Genomic DNA, 14217 nt, shown 5'->3' on the forward strand with positions numbered 1-14217 from the left:
TATAGTTTGTCGTCTTTTCCTTCAAAAAAAAAAAAAAAAGGAAAACGCGAAACATGTTCCAAATTGTTTGCAACAATACATGCATTAACAATATCATAAATTATATATCGATCGATAACCAGGCCAGATAATCAAGTTACAAAAAGTCAATACCGTGATTCAAAGTGTACAACTTAATCCCCTTTTTATATGAAGCAAAATGTTATATTAATTATTTTTTATGGTACTTGGTTATACTGCATATGCGTGGTGGATCATGCATGTTGATAGAGATGGACTCTTTAAGAGTGTTCATGTCGTTAAGTTCACATTCTTCGAATTCGTCAGAGATGCATGGCATAAGTCGCATAACATGCATGCAGGATTTGACAATGGTAAGTTTTTCTCCTAACCATTTTGGGCCTGCACGTCCTTGCTCATCTTGCAAAGAGCGTTGTTGAATGACGAAAAGTTTAGTGAGATTAGCTTGAAGTTACAATAGAAAAAAAAAAATTAAAAGAGACATGTACTTCAGAATTAAAAAATTCAGGTTTTATTTGAGATTGTTTTTGAAAGACTTATAAGCTTTTCAAATCTAATAAAATTACTTTCAAACAAGGAAACACTTGAAAAGTACTTCTCAAAACCAATTTCAAGTGCTTCTAGAACTGCAAAGACACAATATGATTATCAATCACTATTATCAAAACTCTATGGCGCTCTCTCTTTCTTTCTCAAGAGTAACCCTAAGGCCGTCATCGATTTTGCTTGATGGTGGTGCTGCAAACTTTCTGACTCTCAACAGAGGGGTTTCCCGGCCATGTAGTGACTCGGGCTCTTGGAATTGGAAGGGGGGCAGCGCTTCTCTTTCTACTTCCCTCCTCGGCGGTGACGGCGATTGGTTTCGCCGGTGCTCCTTGAATTCATGTGTGGATCGGCTTCATCTTCTTGGCAGACCGAAGCCTCAGCTGGTGGTCATCTTGGCCGCTTTGCAGCAAGTCTCCTCGCCTCCATGGTCTGGCGGAGTAGGGACTTTCGGTGCTGGATCTATCTTGCCGTGGGTGACAAAGAATTGGAAGTTGCTTAGCGCAAAGCTGGCTTTGATACCGAGCTTGGTTTCTGCCGGCAGTGGCGGAGACGGATTAGTGCAGGCAGCTAACTATGGTGGTGCCGGTGCCGGAATGCGCGCAAGTTGCCCGACACTGACGGCAACACTGAGGTGGAAATTTTCTTCTCCCCTAGGGTTTGCTCTCGTTGGGTTGGTTGGGCCTTGCATTGGGCTGCCTATTCATTGTGGGCCTTGGATTGGAGGATCTGCTGCATGGGCTTCCTTCTGGGCTAAGGTGGATTGGAGGTTTTCTATTTGGGAAGTTCTAATGAATGAAGAGGGAGTGGATGGCGACACGTCATCCTCTACTCCACATGTTGCTTGATTTTTGATCTTGGTCGCAAAGACCAGTTGCTCTGAGGGTCATTTTTACTTTATTGCTTCAGAGTTTCTAGGTTTTTGTTTGAAATAATGGTGCATAGACTTTCTAAAAGGTGGGTGTACTGGGAGTATTTTGGGTTCTTGTTCTTGTTTAGAACAGGAGTTTTAGGGTACTATGAGGAACGATTCTTTCTATCGACCCCATAGAGGAGTTTTGTTTTTGTACTGCTTGTTGAATCTATATAATGGGCTGATCTCTTTTGATTAAAAAAAAAAAAAAAAAAAAAACTGCAAAGACACAAATATATTTTTTGTAATTGTTTTTATATTTATAACAAATTTTATTTATTAAATGCACTTTTGGTCCTCACAGTAGAAATCCAAAATAGATCCTAAGCATATCCAAATTAACTTGTCAGGGCATTACTATACGAGAAATAAGATATGCATTGTAAAATTGAACCTTTGATTTTGTCACGCCCCGAATTTTGAATAATAAAATTCAAATCCGAAACGCGATAACTCAACAAGTACAAGAAAAACACATAGAAAATTTTTCATTTAAATTAAGCAACAAAACAATTGAGCTCACAATGTCAATACCGACTCGTTCTTTCGAGTCACATATTACATTACAGATAGTTTACAAATCAAACTAAATGACAATTCAATAAGTAAACACACCCACCACAACTCACTACACAACGAAAGACTTAAAACAAAGAGTACTATTCGACGTCCACGCTACCCAACGTACACCTCAGTTTCGACGACGATTAATCGATATTCTAACCTGCATCTAAACCCCTACACCATAGAATAATGCACCGGGATTGAACAAAACAAACCTGGTAAGCTTTTTAAGCCCGTATGAGTAAACTCAAATAAAGTGACTCACGTCACGCATGCTTATAATTTCTCAACTTGTGAGATAAATTAAAGCAACAACATTTAACTCCACAAAACACAACCACGAAATCACACTTCTTTCCTCTCAACATAAAGCATTTATCACCACAATGACGTGATAAAACATTTCTTGACTCTCTACGAGTCTCAACCACAGCTGCACTCACATAATTAAAGTGAATAAAACCAGTAATCCCTGCTTAGAAAATTAGTTCCGGAGATCACTAAAAGCACACCATTCAAATCATAGCAACTCCTGCATATAACTTAGTTCAGGAGATTACATTAAAACAAACAATTCAGAAGGCAGTAATCCCTGCATATAACTTAGTTCAGGAAATTACAATTAAATCAACAATAGAATTCATAGAAATCCAAATCTCATGTATAAATTAAAGAAAGAACATCAGCCACATTCCTCGAAAACTACGTACTCATGATGCAGTAACATAGTTACCACCATGACCGCACGCATACAATAGACTACGTACTCATGATGCCGTAACCCAGTTACCGTTACCACCATGACTGTAAGGTACTCTTTACAATACTTGGTTTTACAATCTAAAACTAAATCAAAACTTCAAATACTCTTCCACACAAATAAATCAAGAATTCACATTTCCGATAAGAGTAAATGCTCCAATATAATAATCTGAATAAAATCACAATTATTATACATCACACAATGCCACACCATCCATATATATATTCTACGTAAGTGTATATATATATATATATATACACACACGAAGTCATTCACGCAGGAATGACCACTAATACCAACTATAGTTCATAAATTATACTTCTCAAAAATCATTTTATATCAAAACATTGTTTTAACTTACCCATGAACCGTTGTCGATCAAGTTCATATATTTTAAAACAAATAATTTGTTTCGAAAATGATTTAACAATTAAACATGCAATTCCGAGTAATAAATAAATCCGTTCGTAAATGAACCACGTGAGATTTACTCACCTCTAACTCCAGCTGCGTCTTCTCTAACAGCCAAGATAAATTACTGGACGTATTGCCAATCACCTAAAGCAAGTACAACCCCGATTCAGTACACGAATTAACAAAAACCATTTAATTCTGAAACTCCCGAAACACACTAAGAATTCGAAAATGACGCCAATCGAGGCGAAACTTCATCCAAGACCACCCGAGGCCTCCGGAATACTTATACGATCAATATACCAAAACTACAAGTCACCCGGATGATCGAATACTCGCGGTTTGCAAACCGAAGATAACGCGTAAAACCGAAACCCTAGCATGCATCAACTTTCTCCAAAATGACCTTATGATATATCAAAACAACTGTATCGATGTGTAGATGAATAAACTGAAAACAGAACACAAAAATAAGGCTAGACACGCCTCCACAAGCGGCGGTTCAGCTGGTGGTCAACGGCGGCGGTCAACGCCAGATCAACCACCTCCGATGCAAAAGTCATCAACTACAAACTTTTTCAAATTGAAGAGCTGAGCAACCTTCATACCTAGAGCTAAGTCTGGTTCGGCCTAGATCGGCCTAGATCACGCTTGGAAGTGGGATAAATCTCGACCGTCTGATCACGTTTCCAGATCCAACCAGAACCGTCGGAAGCTTCAAACCTTGATCTTTCGCTCCATAGGTAAAATTGTTCTACAAGGTAGGTATGAGGATGATCAGGAGGAAGAGACGATCCCAAAAATGGAATGGATCGGCCAAGGGGATACCGGAATTGGTGAAATCCGGCCGGATCTGTTTTAGGGTCTGTGGCTGCTCCGATCCCCAAGTTTCGGTGGCTGCTGCCGTGATCGAGCACCAAGGGGACGACGAGGAGGAAGAGACGAAGCCGTCTGCGGTGGTCTCGTCGTTGGCGGATGTTGGATGAAGAGATCGAACTGGGTCAGTACACCGGGTTCAAGTCGGGTCGCGCAGGTATGGAGGAGAGAGAACGGAGTGAATTTGGGGAGGAAAATGGGATTTTCGGAACTTTTGGGATTTATGAAAAAATCCGAAATTTTCTTATATTTATAGAAATTTCCCCAAATTTCAATCACTCATAACTTTCTCATACGAACTCCTATTTCCGCATTCCACATGTCCACGAACTCGTATAGACACGCTCTACGACTTTCGTGAAGGAAGTTTCCGAAGAATCCAAACGTATAAAAAGTCAAACTTCGTAACCCCCCTAAAACGTGCATTTCGAATAATTATCCGTCCGAAAATAATTCCACTCCACCCTCGAACCACGAATTCGTACAAACAAACACTTTATTAATTCCAGGAAACATTTATGAATTAATAATGAATTTCCGGGGTATTACATTCTACCCTCCTTAAAGAAATTTCGTCCTGAAATTTAAGCGCACTACCCAACAATCAGGTAAGGCTAACTCATTCTGAAATCCAGTCCACACTCTCCTGCAAGTAATGCTCTGCTCATGAAGCCTCCACAAGATATTGAACAAGTCAACATCCCTCGATCCAAGTTGCTAGGTAGTCCCGCCTGGAAAAACAAGTCAATCATCCAGAGTGGTCGCATCGACACCCCTTTCCAACAGTACCACGATCAAACACACTATATCCATTGTAGTCTTCATCTTCATCATAGTCACATGAATAAGTTCCGCACAACCAGAACACTAGGAGGTAAGGCAAACCTAATCGTTGAATCTCCAACCTTCACCACCACGCAATAGGTCCATGCCCGCAGACCTCGGTCTTAACTCCACGTTGAAGTTAAAAACACATGCCCTCAACATAACCTCCATCACTTGGTTCACTCATTCAAACCAACCAACAATCTGCGGATAACATGCTGCACTCGCAGTTCGAGTAATTCCTTGTAGCTTCAAGAACAGTATTAAATCCTCGAAGTAAGACATGTCTAGGTCAACCAACTAATACAGATACAATACCGAGCATCACCACACTACGACACTCTACCACTCCACCTGGTGGTGAATCAATCATTTCATGAATCAAAACTCTGCAATTGCAGCACATCACACTGACAAAACAACAGTCCAGAATCCTGTCCGCACAACAGTATCAGCATCACCTCGCCAATCATATAACCCCAGCATTACAAGAATTGAAAACAACATCATTTCAATCACTCAATCAACACATAAATTTGCCACAGTGAAACCATTCCAAAACACAAGGAATTTGTTTCACCAAATCACAACTCGATAAGTATCTACCCATCCTGGGACACAAAATCAAGCTAAGGTCTGGCCCCGCCTAACCCGCACATAAATTATTACCTGTCATTGTAATCACAATCAAAGTGATATAGATCCTCTACTACCTCATCCATCACACAACATACCACACCGAAAATTAAATCATACAGACAATAGTGCATACATCATAACTTAATAAGTGTTCTACCACCTTAGAACACAAATCACACTAAGGTCTAGCTTCAACCAACTCACACATAAATCAACACATAACATTATACACATAATCATTGTCACATAGACCACCACCCAGTAATGCCACACAAGCACTACAAGTATTGCCATAAAAGCTGCTACAAAAGCACTACTGGCACTGCCACAAAGGCTGCCACACAAGCACTGCTACACAAGCTGCCTGTCACACAAGCACTGCTACAAAAGGTACTACTGGCACTGCCACAAAGGCTGCAACACAAGCACTGTTACACAAGCTGCCTGTCACACAAGCACTGCTACAAAAGCTGCTACAAAAGGTACTGCCACAAACATTTCACTACCAAAACAACATTATATGAAACCATTCCAACTCACAAGGGATTTGTTTCACCAATCAAAACTACACCAAGGTCTCAATCACCATCAAAATAAGACATGCACAATCACTCATCAATTCCTACCATCTCATAACCAAAATCACAGTAAGGTTTAGCCTCAGCTAACATACACACGAATCATCACATGGCATTGGACTCATAATTATCGTCACACAGACCACCACCCAGTACTACCACAAAAGTACAACAAGCATGCCACAAAGGCTGCTACAAGCACTGCCATAAAGGCTGCTACACACACATTTCACTATGCACACAACATTATAGTGAATCACCATAGCAACAATTCTGCATGCTACATCACTACACACCATTACCACAGGGCATTCCACAACGCAAATCTAAATCATAGAAAATCACCATTGTACAATAATAGAGGTGCACCACTCCACAAAAGGAAGCCACATGCACAAGTTTAACTGTAGACATCATGGAAAAACCCATCACCACACAATCATAAAGAAATGAGGTACTCTACTATCACACTTCGCCCTAGTAAGAAAATTTTAAAGTTGATAAGGTGCCTTATACTCCCGCATCTCGCTGACAAAATAGCAAGGACCCTGGGCTACCCTAGAGGCTGCTCTCTCTGCTGATCTCTCTGTCTCATACCCTGAGGCCGGGTACACTCATTGGCCAAATGTCCTGCCTGCCCGTAATTATAACATGACCTAGTCTTCGGCCTCACACACTGCTTTGCCAAATGGCCCACCTCCCTGCACTTATGACAGGTTAAAGGCGCAACCTGCCTAATAGGTTCAGCGGCTACTCCAGCAAAAGCCTGCTGAAAAGTCCTCTACCTTTTCCAGGACCCACCTCGATGACCCATCGAACCACTGCTCTCCTCCAACGCCTTCCCCCTTCCCTGGAAATCTCTCGAAGCCGCCAACTCACCCTGGTAAAGCTGGGTATCCTACGCAAGTGCCATGGCCTTAGCCATGATAAGTGCCACAGTAGCCAACTCCAGGGGTACTATATCATGTCTGAGAGAAGCATTCAGCCCCCGCTGAAACTTCTTCGCCAAGCTCAGAGCATCCATCCGTCTCACGAAGCGATACAACCGCGAGAACTTCGCCTCATAATCTCTAGCACTCATATCTCCCTGAACTAGAGCGAGGAACTCCATCTCTAGCTGCTCCAACACTGAAGCCGGGAAATACTTCTCCCTGAAGCGTCTCACAAAACTCTCCCAAGTCATGGTGAACACATCTTCAGCCCTCTCTATGCCCTCCCACCATACTCGTTCCTCGTCCTGTAACAGAAAGGTAACTATCTCCCTATTCTCAAAGTCAGTGCAGATGACCAACCGGAAGTAGCTCTCCATGTTCCTGATCCACTAATCAGCCAACATGTGGTCTGTACCTCCCTGAAATGGGACCGCTCCCAGTCTAGTAATCTCCTTAGCCAACCTAGCTAGGCGAACAGCATCTCCAACCTCAATAACAGGCGGAATAGGTGGAACAGGCACAACATACGGTACTTCCTGCTCCTCCTCATAGCCTCGACCCCTAGCTCTGCCCCTACCTCGGCCTCTAGCTCTGCCACTCGGAGGATCCATCACCTAAGGAGCATAGCACTCATGATTAATACATGTATAAAACTTAAACACAAGCTTAAGTCAAACACAAGGGCCGTATTAACCAAGGCACTAATACATGGAGGATACACATCCGGAATCGAAATCTTCCAAGTCTAACAAGAGTTTCAATCTAGAGGTTCCCAATCCTCAAAAGACTAAAACTCAAGAATCTACACAAAGCTCCACCCCTTCACCTACAGGGCAAACCTAAAGTTTCAAAGACTTATGCCCTGACTGACACCTAACACTACGACATACCCAATGATTATATCAATATTGAAGAGCATCAGATGGGGATCCGCTGCAGACGGGCCATCACTCGGGTAGTACTGACAATCACCAAATATGTACCTTACGCTCTGATATCAAACTGTCACGCCCTGAATTTTGAATAATAAAATTCAAATCCGAAACACGATAACTCAACAAGCACAAGAAAAACACATAGAAAATTTTTCATTTAAATTAAGCAACAAAACAACTGAGCGCACAATGTCAATATCGACTCGTTCTTTAGAGTCACATATTACATTACAGATAGTTTACAAATCAAACTGAATGACAATTCAATAAGTAAACACACCCACCACAACTCACTACACAATGGAAGACTTAAAACTAAGAGTACCAATCGACGTCCACGCTACCCAACGTACACCTCAGCTTCGACGACGATTAATACATATTCTAACCTGCACAAAAACCTCTACACCATAGAATAGTGCACCGGGATTGAACAAAACAAACCCGGTAAGCTTTTTAAGCCCGTATGAGTAAACTCAAATAAAGTGACTCACGTCACGCATGCCTATAATTTCTCAACTTGTGAGATAAATTAAAGCAACAACATTTAACTCCACAAAACACAACCACGAAATCACACTTCTTTCCTCTCAACATAAAGCATTTATCACCACAATGACGTGATAAAACATTTCTTGATTCTCTACGAGTCTCAACCACAACTGCACTCACATCATTAAAGTGAATAAAACCAGTAATCCCTGCTTAGAAAATTAGTTCAAGAGATCATGATAGGAGCATAAAATGCGACGTTTATAATGTTGAAACCCTATATTTTGCTAAGTTATTTCCTTTATCTTGATCAATTTAACTTAGTTAGTGTTTTTCAGGTGAAAATGGAGTCTCAAAGTCCAAAAATGGCTAAGGAAGGCACAAGTGGCGCAGAAATAAGAAGAAATGAAGAAATGGAAGTTCTCCCAGTTTGACTAGGAAAAGGAATCCTAGTTGGAGTAGGAATCAGAAGCTGACTTGGATTCAAACTCTTAAGTCGCGGAATTAGAAGTTCTACTTGGACAAGGAAACCCAATTCTACTCAGATAAGGAATCCTAGTGTGACAAGGAGTCCCTGTTGGATAAGGATTACTCAAGAAGGTTCCGGAAGAGTGTAGAAGAATCGCAGAAAAGAAGTTTGTATTCAACTAGGAAACCTACTTGCATATGGAGTTCTACTCATACTAGGAGACCTGTGGAAGCTAGGAGAAGCCTATGGAATGTACAAGAAGCATCTAGAAGTCTCAAGAAGGTCATATGCTGTGCACATGGAAGAGGAAGTCTCAAAGAATTCGAGTTACAAAGCAATGTGGAATTTGGACTTCTAGTTGAGTAAGGATTGGAATTGCCGTGAGATTCTTGAAGGTTCTAGGGAGTTCTTGACGTTTCTACTTCATAATAGGCGTGGAAGACATGTGAGAGGCATGTGATGTGAAGGAAAACCGAATTGGACTCAACTTGTGCATTAAAAGTCAAATCCATTACAGATTCGGAAATCTGCCTGTGCAGATCAGTCAACTTCAACGGAGTGTCATAAATCGCTCAGAGCTCAGAAAATTATGATCTTTATATGGTTGAAAAGCTACAGATGTCTAGTTTCCAGAGCTTTTTACAGCTCATCAATAGCTATTTTCTAGAGGAAGTTATGGCCGTTTTAGTGGACTGAGGTCAATCCTGCCAGAAATCTGTTTCGTGAGAAAGAAGTCCTAAATCAACACGAACTAAGAGAAACCAAGTAGAAACGAATTGGGAGTGCCTTGAGACGTTCTCCTATATATACCTTGTGTATTAGACGTTTCAAGGTTCACAACTTTCTCCACAATTTCGTATTCTCACTTGCTGTCTCTCTAGTTTCAGGTTTTCACAATCTTCAAGGAGCAAAGCCGTGCCATCACCCTCCACCACCGTGATCTTCACTTGTTGCCGTGCTAAGGAGCTGCTTTGGACCTTGGGACGTGATTAAGGGTTGTTCATATGCTCTACCATACATATAACTCACGGTTTTGTGTAATTGTTAGATGGATTTTCTGCTTTGGATTTTCTATGTGTAAACCGAATCTTTTGAGTATGCAAATCTGTTTTCGAATGCAATTTTGATGTGCTATTGAATGATTGATTTGTTTATGTGTCCTTTGTCTTGATTGATTGCCGAATGCATGGATTGATGATCTGATTTTTGTGCTTCATTACATGGAACGTTCTTGTGGTTCGAAACATAGGAAGACTTGCATGTAACTTGCTAGTAATTAGGTTTGATGCTTGGTGAAACCTAATTCGAATAAGTAGTAAAGGCTTGCTTTGAGTCGAAAATCAGATTATGCATGTGATGATAAGTTTTGACACGCTTGGATTTGCATGTCTATTGATTCTTTCTTGAACTTAATGATTTGAAAACGGGATTTTTCAACACAGTTGCTTTGAGTGTGTGATATCGAACTTTTCAAAATAAAATTGATTTGGTGCTTTGCTATTTCGATTTGACTTAAGAAAGAAAGTTAAAAGGGGACAATGGTTGCTTTGATCTTTGTGTTCTTGGTTGATAGCTTTCCATGGTAATTAAAAGAAAGATTAAGGGATGCATGTAACATTGATTCTTGAATGGTTCTTGATAAGTTGTTCTTCGAAAATTCTTCTTTTCCCACCTTTGTATAGAAACGATTTTAATCTTTATTATTTTCTGGAAATTTTCTGTTTTTAATCTTCAAAAACCCCCCTATCTTCTATGTTTTCGTGTTTGTGTAAATTTGTAAATATATAAAATTAATTTAAGGATTTTTAGATAGCATGTAAACGTAAATAATATGTATATAATCTGAAAATATAATTTAATTCCGTGAATAGTGTTTTCGTGAATAGTAATATGTGTTTGTGTTGTACATGGATTTCTAATTTAATTCTAACTTAACTTGTATATGTTCTTATAATTTTCGTGTGATGTATATTCTATGTTTCTTTAATTTGTTTCTCACATGTTAGCACCCTCAATCCCCGGCTTGAACGATCCCTGCTTATTCTATACTAACAACTACATTTTCAGGGTTTAAATTGGCGATTGCTTTTGCACGTATCAGATCACTAAAAGCACACCATTCAAATCATAGCAACTCCTGCATATAACTTAGTTCAGGAGATTACATTAAAACAAACAATTCAGAAGGCAGTAATCCCTGCATATAACTTAGTTCAGGAGATTACAATAAAACAACAATTCAAAAGGCAGTAATCCCTGCATATAACATAGTTCAGGAAATTACAATTAAATCAACAATAGAATTCATAGAAACCCAAATCTCATGTATAAATTAATGAAAGAACATCAGCAACATTCTTCGAAAACTATGTACTCATGATGCAGTAACACAGTTAGCACCATGACCGCACGCATATAACAGACTACGTACTCATGATGCCGTAACCCAGTTACCACCATGACTGCAAGGTAATCTTTACAATACTTGGTTTTACAATCTAAAACTAAATCAAAACTTCAAATACTCTTCCACATAAATAAATCAACAATTCACATTTCCGACAAGAGTAAATGCTCCAATATAATAATCTGAATAAAATCACAATTATTATACTTCACACAATGCCACACCATCCATATATATATTCCACGTAAATATATATATATATATACACACACACACACACGAAGTCATTCACGCAGGAATGACCACTAATATCAACTATAGTTCATAAATTATACTTCTCAAAAACCATTTTATATCAAAACATTGTTTTAACTTACCCATGAACTGTTGTCGATCAAGTTCATATATTTTAAAACAAATAATTTGTTTCGAAAATGATTTAACAATTAAACATGTAATTCCGAGTAATAAATAAATCCGTTCGTAAATGAACCACGTGAGATTTACTCACCTCTAACTCCAGCTGCGTCTTCTCTAACAGCCAAGATAAATTACTGGATGTACTGCCAATCACCTAAAGCAAGTACAACCCCGATTCAGTACACGAATTAACAAAAACCATTTAATTCTGAAACTCCCGAAACACACTAAGAATCCGAAAATGATGCCAATCGAGGCGAAACTTCATCCAAGACCACCCGAGGCCTCCGGAATACTTATACAATCAATATACCAAAACTACAAGTCTCCCGGACGGTCGAATCCTCGCGGATTGCAAACCGAAGATAACGCGTAAAACCGAAACCCTAGCATGCATCAACTTTCTCCAAAATGACCTTATGATATATCAAAACGACCGTGTCGATGCGTAGATGAATAAACTGAAAACAGAACACAAAAATAAGGCTAGACGTGCCGCCACGCGCCTCCACAAGCGGCGGTTCAGCCGGTGGTCAACGGCGGCGGTCAACGCCAGATCAACCACCTCCGATGCAAAAGTCATCAACTACAAACTTGTTCAAATTGAAGAGCTGAGCAACCTTCATACCTGGAGCTAAGTCTGGTTTGGCCTAGATCGTCCTAGATCAAGCTTGGAAGTTCGATAAATCTCGGCCGTCTGATCACGTTTCCAGATCCAACCAGAACCGGCGGAAGCTTCAAACCATGATCTTTCGCTCCACAGGTAAAAATCGTCCTACAAGGTAGGTATGAGGATGATCAGGAGGACGAGACGATCCCAAAAATGGAATGGATCGGCCAAGAGATACCGGAATAAGTGAAATCTGGCCGAATCCATTTTAGGGTCTGTGGCTGCTCCGATCCCCAAGTTCTGGTGGCTGCTGCCGTGGTCGAGCATCAAGGGGACGAGGAGGAGGAAGAGACGAAGCCGTCTGCGGTGGTCTAGTCGTCGACGGACGTTGGACGGAAGAGATCGAACCGGGTCAGTACACCGGGTTCAGGTCGGGTTGTGCGGGTAGGGAGGAGAGAGAACGGAGCGAATCTGGGGAGGAAAATGGGATTTTCGGAACTTTTGGGATTTATGAAAAAATCCGGAATTTTCTTATATTTATTGAAATTTCCCCAAATTTCAATCACTCATAACTTTCTCATACGAACTCCGATTTCCGCGTTCCACATGTCCACGAACTCGTATCGACACGCTCTACGACTTTTGTGAAGGAAGTTTTGGAAAATCCAGACGTATAAAAAGTCAAACTTCGTAACCCCCCTAAAACGTGCATTTCGAATAATTATTCGTCCGAAAATAATTCCACTCCACCCTCGAACCACGAATTCGTACAAACAAACACTTTATTAATTCCAGGAAACATTTATGAATTAATAACGAATTTTTGGGGTATTACAGATTTGTTCACAAATCTTGCATGGCAGCTTCGTGAAAATTATGATCTTTCTTTGTAGCCTTGGTGACCAATTGGTTCATTGCTTTTCTACTACTTGGTGAGGTGTTTTTGGTCATGTACCCTTTGTAATTTAATAAGCTATTCTTATTAGGTTAAATTTAAAAAAAATAATATAAAAAAAAGTGACCCACATTAATTAGACACAACAAATTATACTATATATTAAAGTTGGGTTTCCGGTTACTGTTACTAAGTTGTTTTGGTTAGGACTGTTAATTCCGACACGACCCGATAACACAACTCGAACACGATTAAAAAGCGGGTCGGCCGTGGGTCAACCCGCCATGACCCTTTTAATAAATGGGTCAGTCACGGGTCAATCCGCCAACACGAAGTGAACCCGTATAACCTAATTATGTTGTAACTCTTCTTGAAATTTTGGATGTTAGGAGTATTTGATCATAGGATTAAACAATTTGAAATATTTTGCTTTATAATTATTAGATTTAATTATTTATGAATTATACATAATTATTTCTATTCTTCGTCATGTGGAGTTTTTAGCGAATTTAATCAATTTATGTATTTTTTTAGTTAAATGGGTCATTTTGTCTAACACTACAAAACCTATTTATTAAATGGGTTAAGCGGGTTGGAAACGGCTAACTCGTTTAATAAATAGGTTGGGTTTGAGTTTAAATTTTTGACACAATTATTAAATGGGTTAGGTTTGGGTTTGTCTCTTACGACACGACACATACCTTGACCCAACACAAACCCAACCTCACACGACCTATTGACAGCCCTAGTTTTGGTATCAGCTCGAGCCGAGCTGGTTGGTTGCAATTACGTTTTCGTCCTTATTTCCTGATAATTTACAGGTCTGCCTGATTAGGATAAACGTTAGCTCTTGCTCTTTCTGGAAGCACCTCTGTAGCAACATTTGTACACCGACATCGACTCTTACAGACTATCAAGGTT

This window comes from Rosa chinensis, chromosome 5 (genome assembly GCF_002994745.2).
Source record: "Rosa chinensis cultivar Old Blush chromosome 5, RchiOBHm-V2, whole genome shotgun sequence".
NCBI lineage: Eukaryota > Viridiplantae > Streptophyta > Magnoliopsida > Rosales > Rosaceae > Rosa > Rosa chinensis.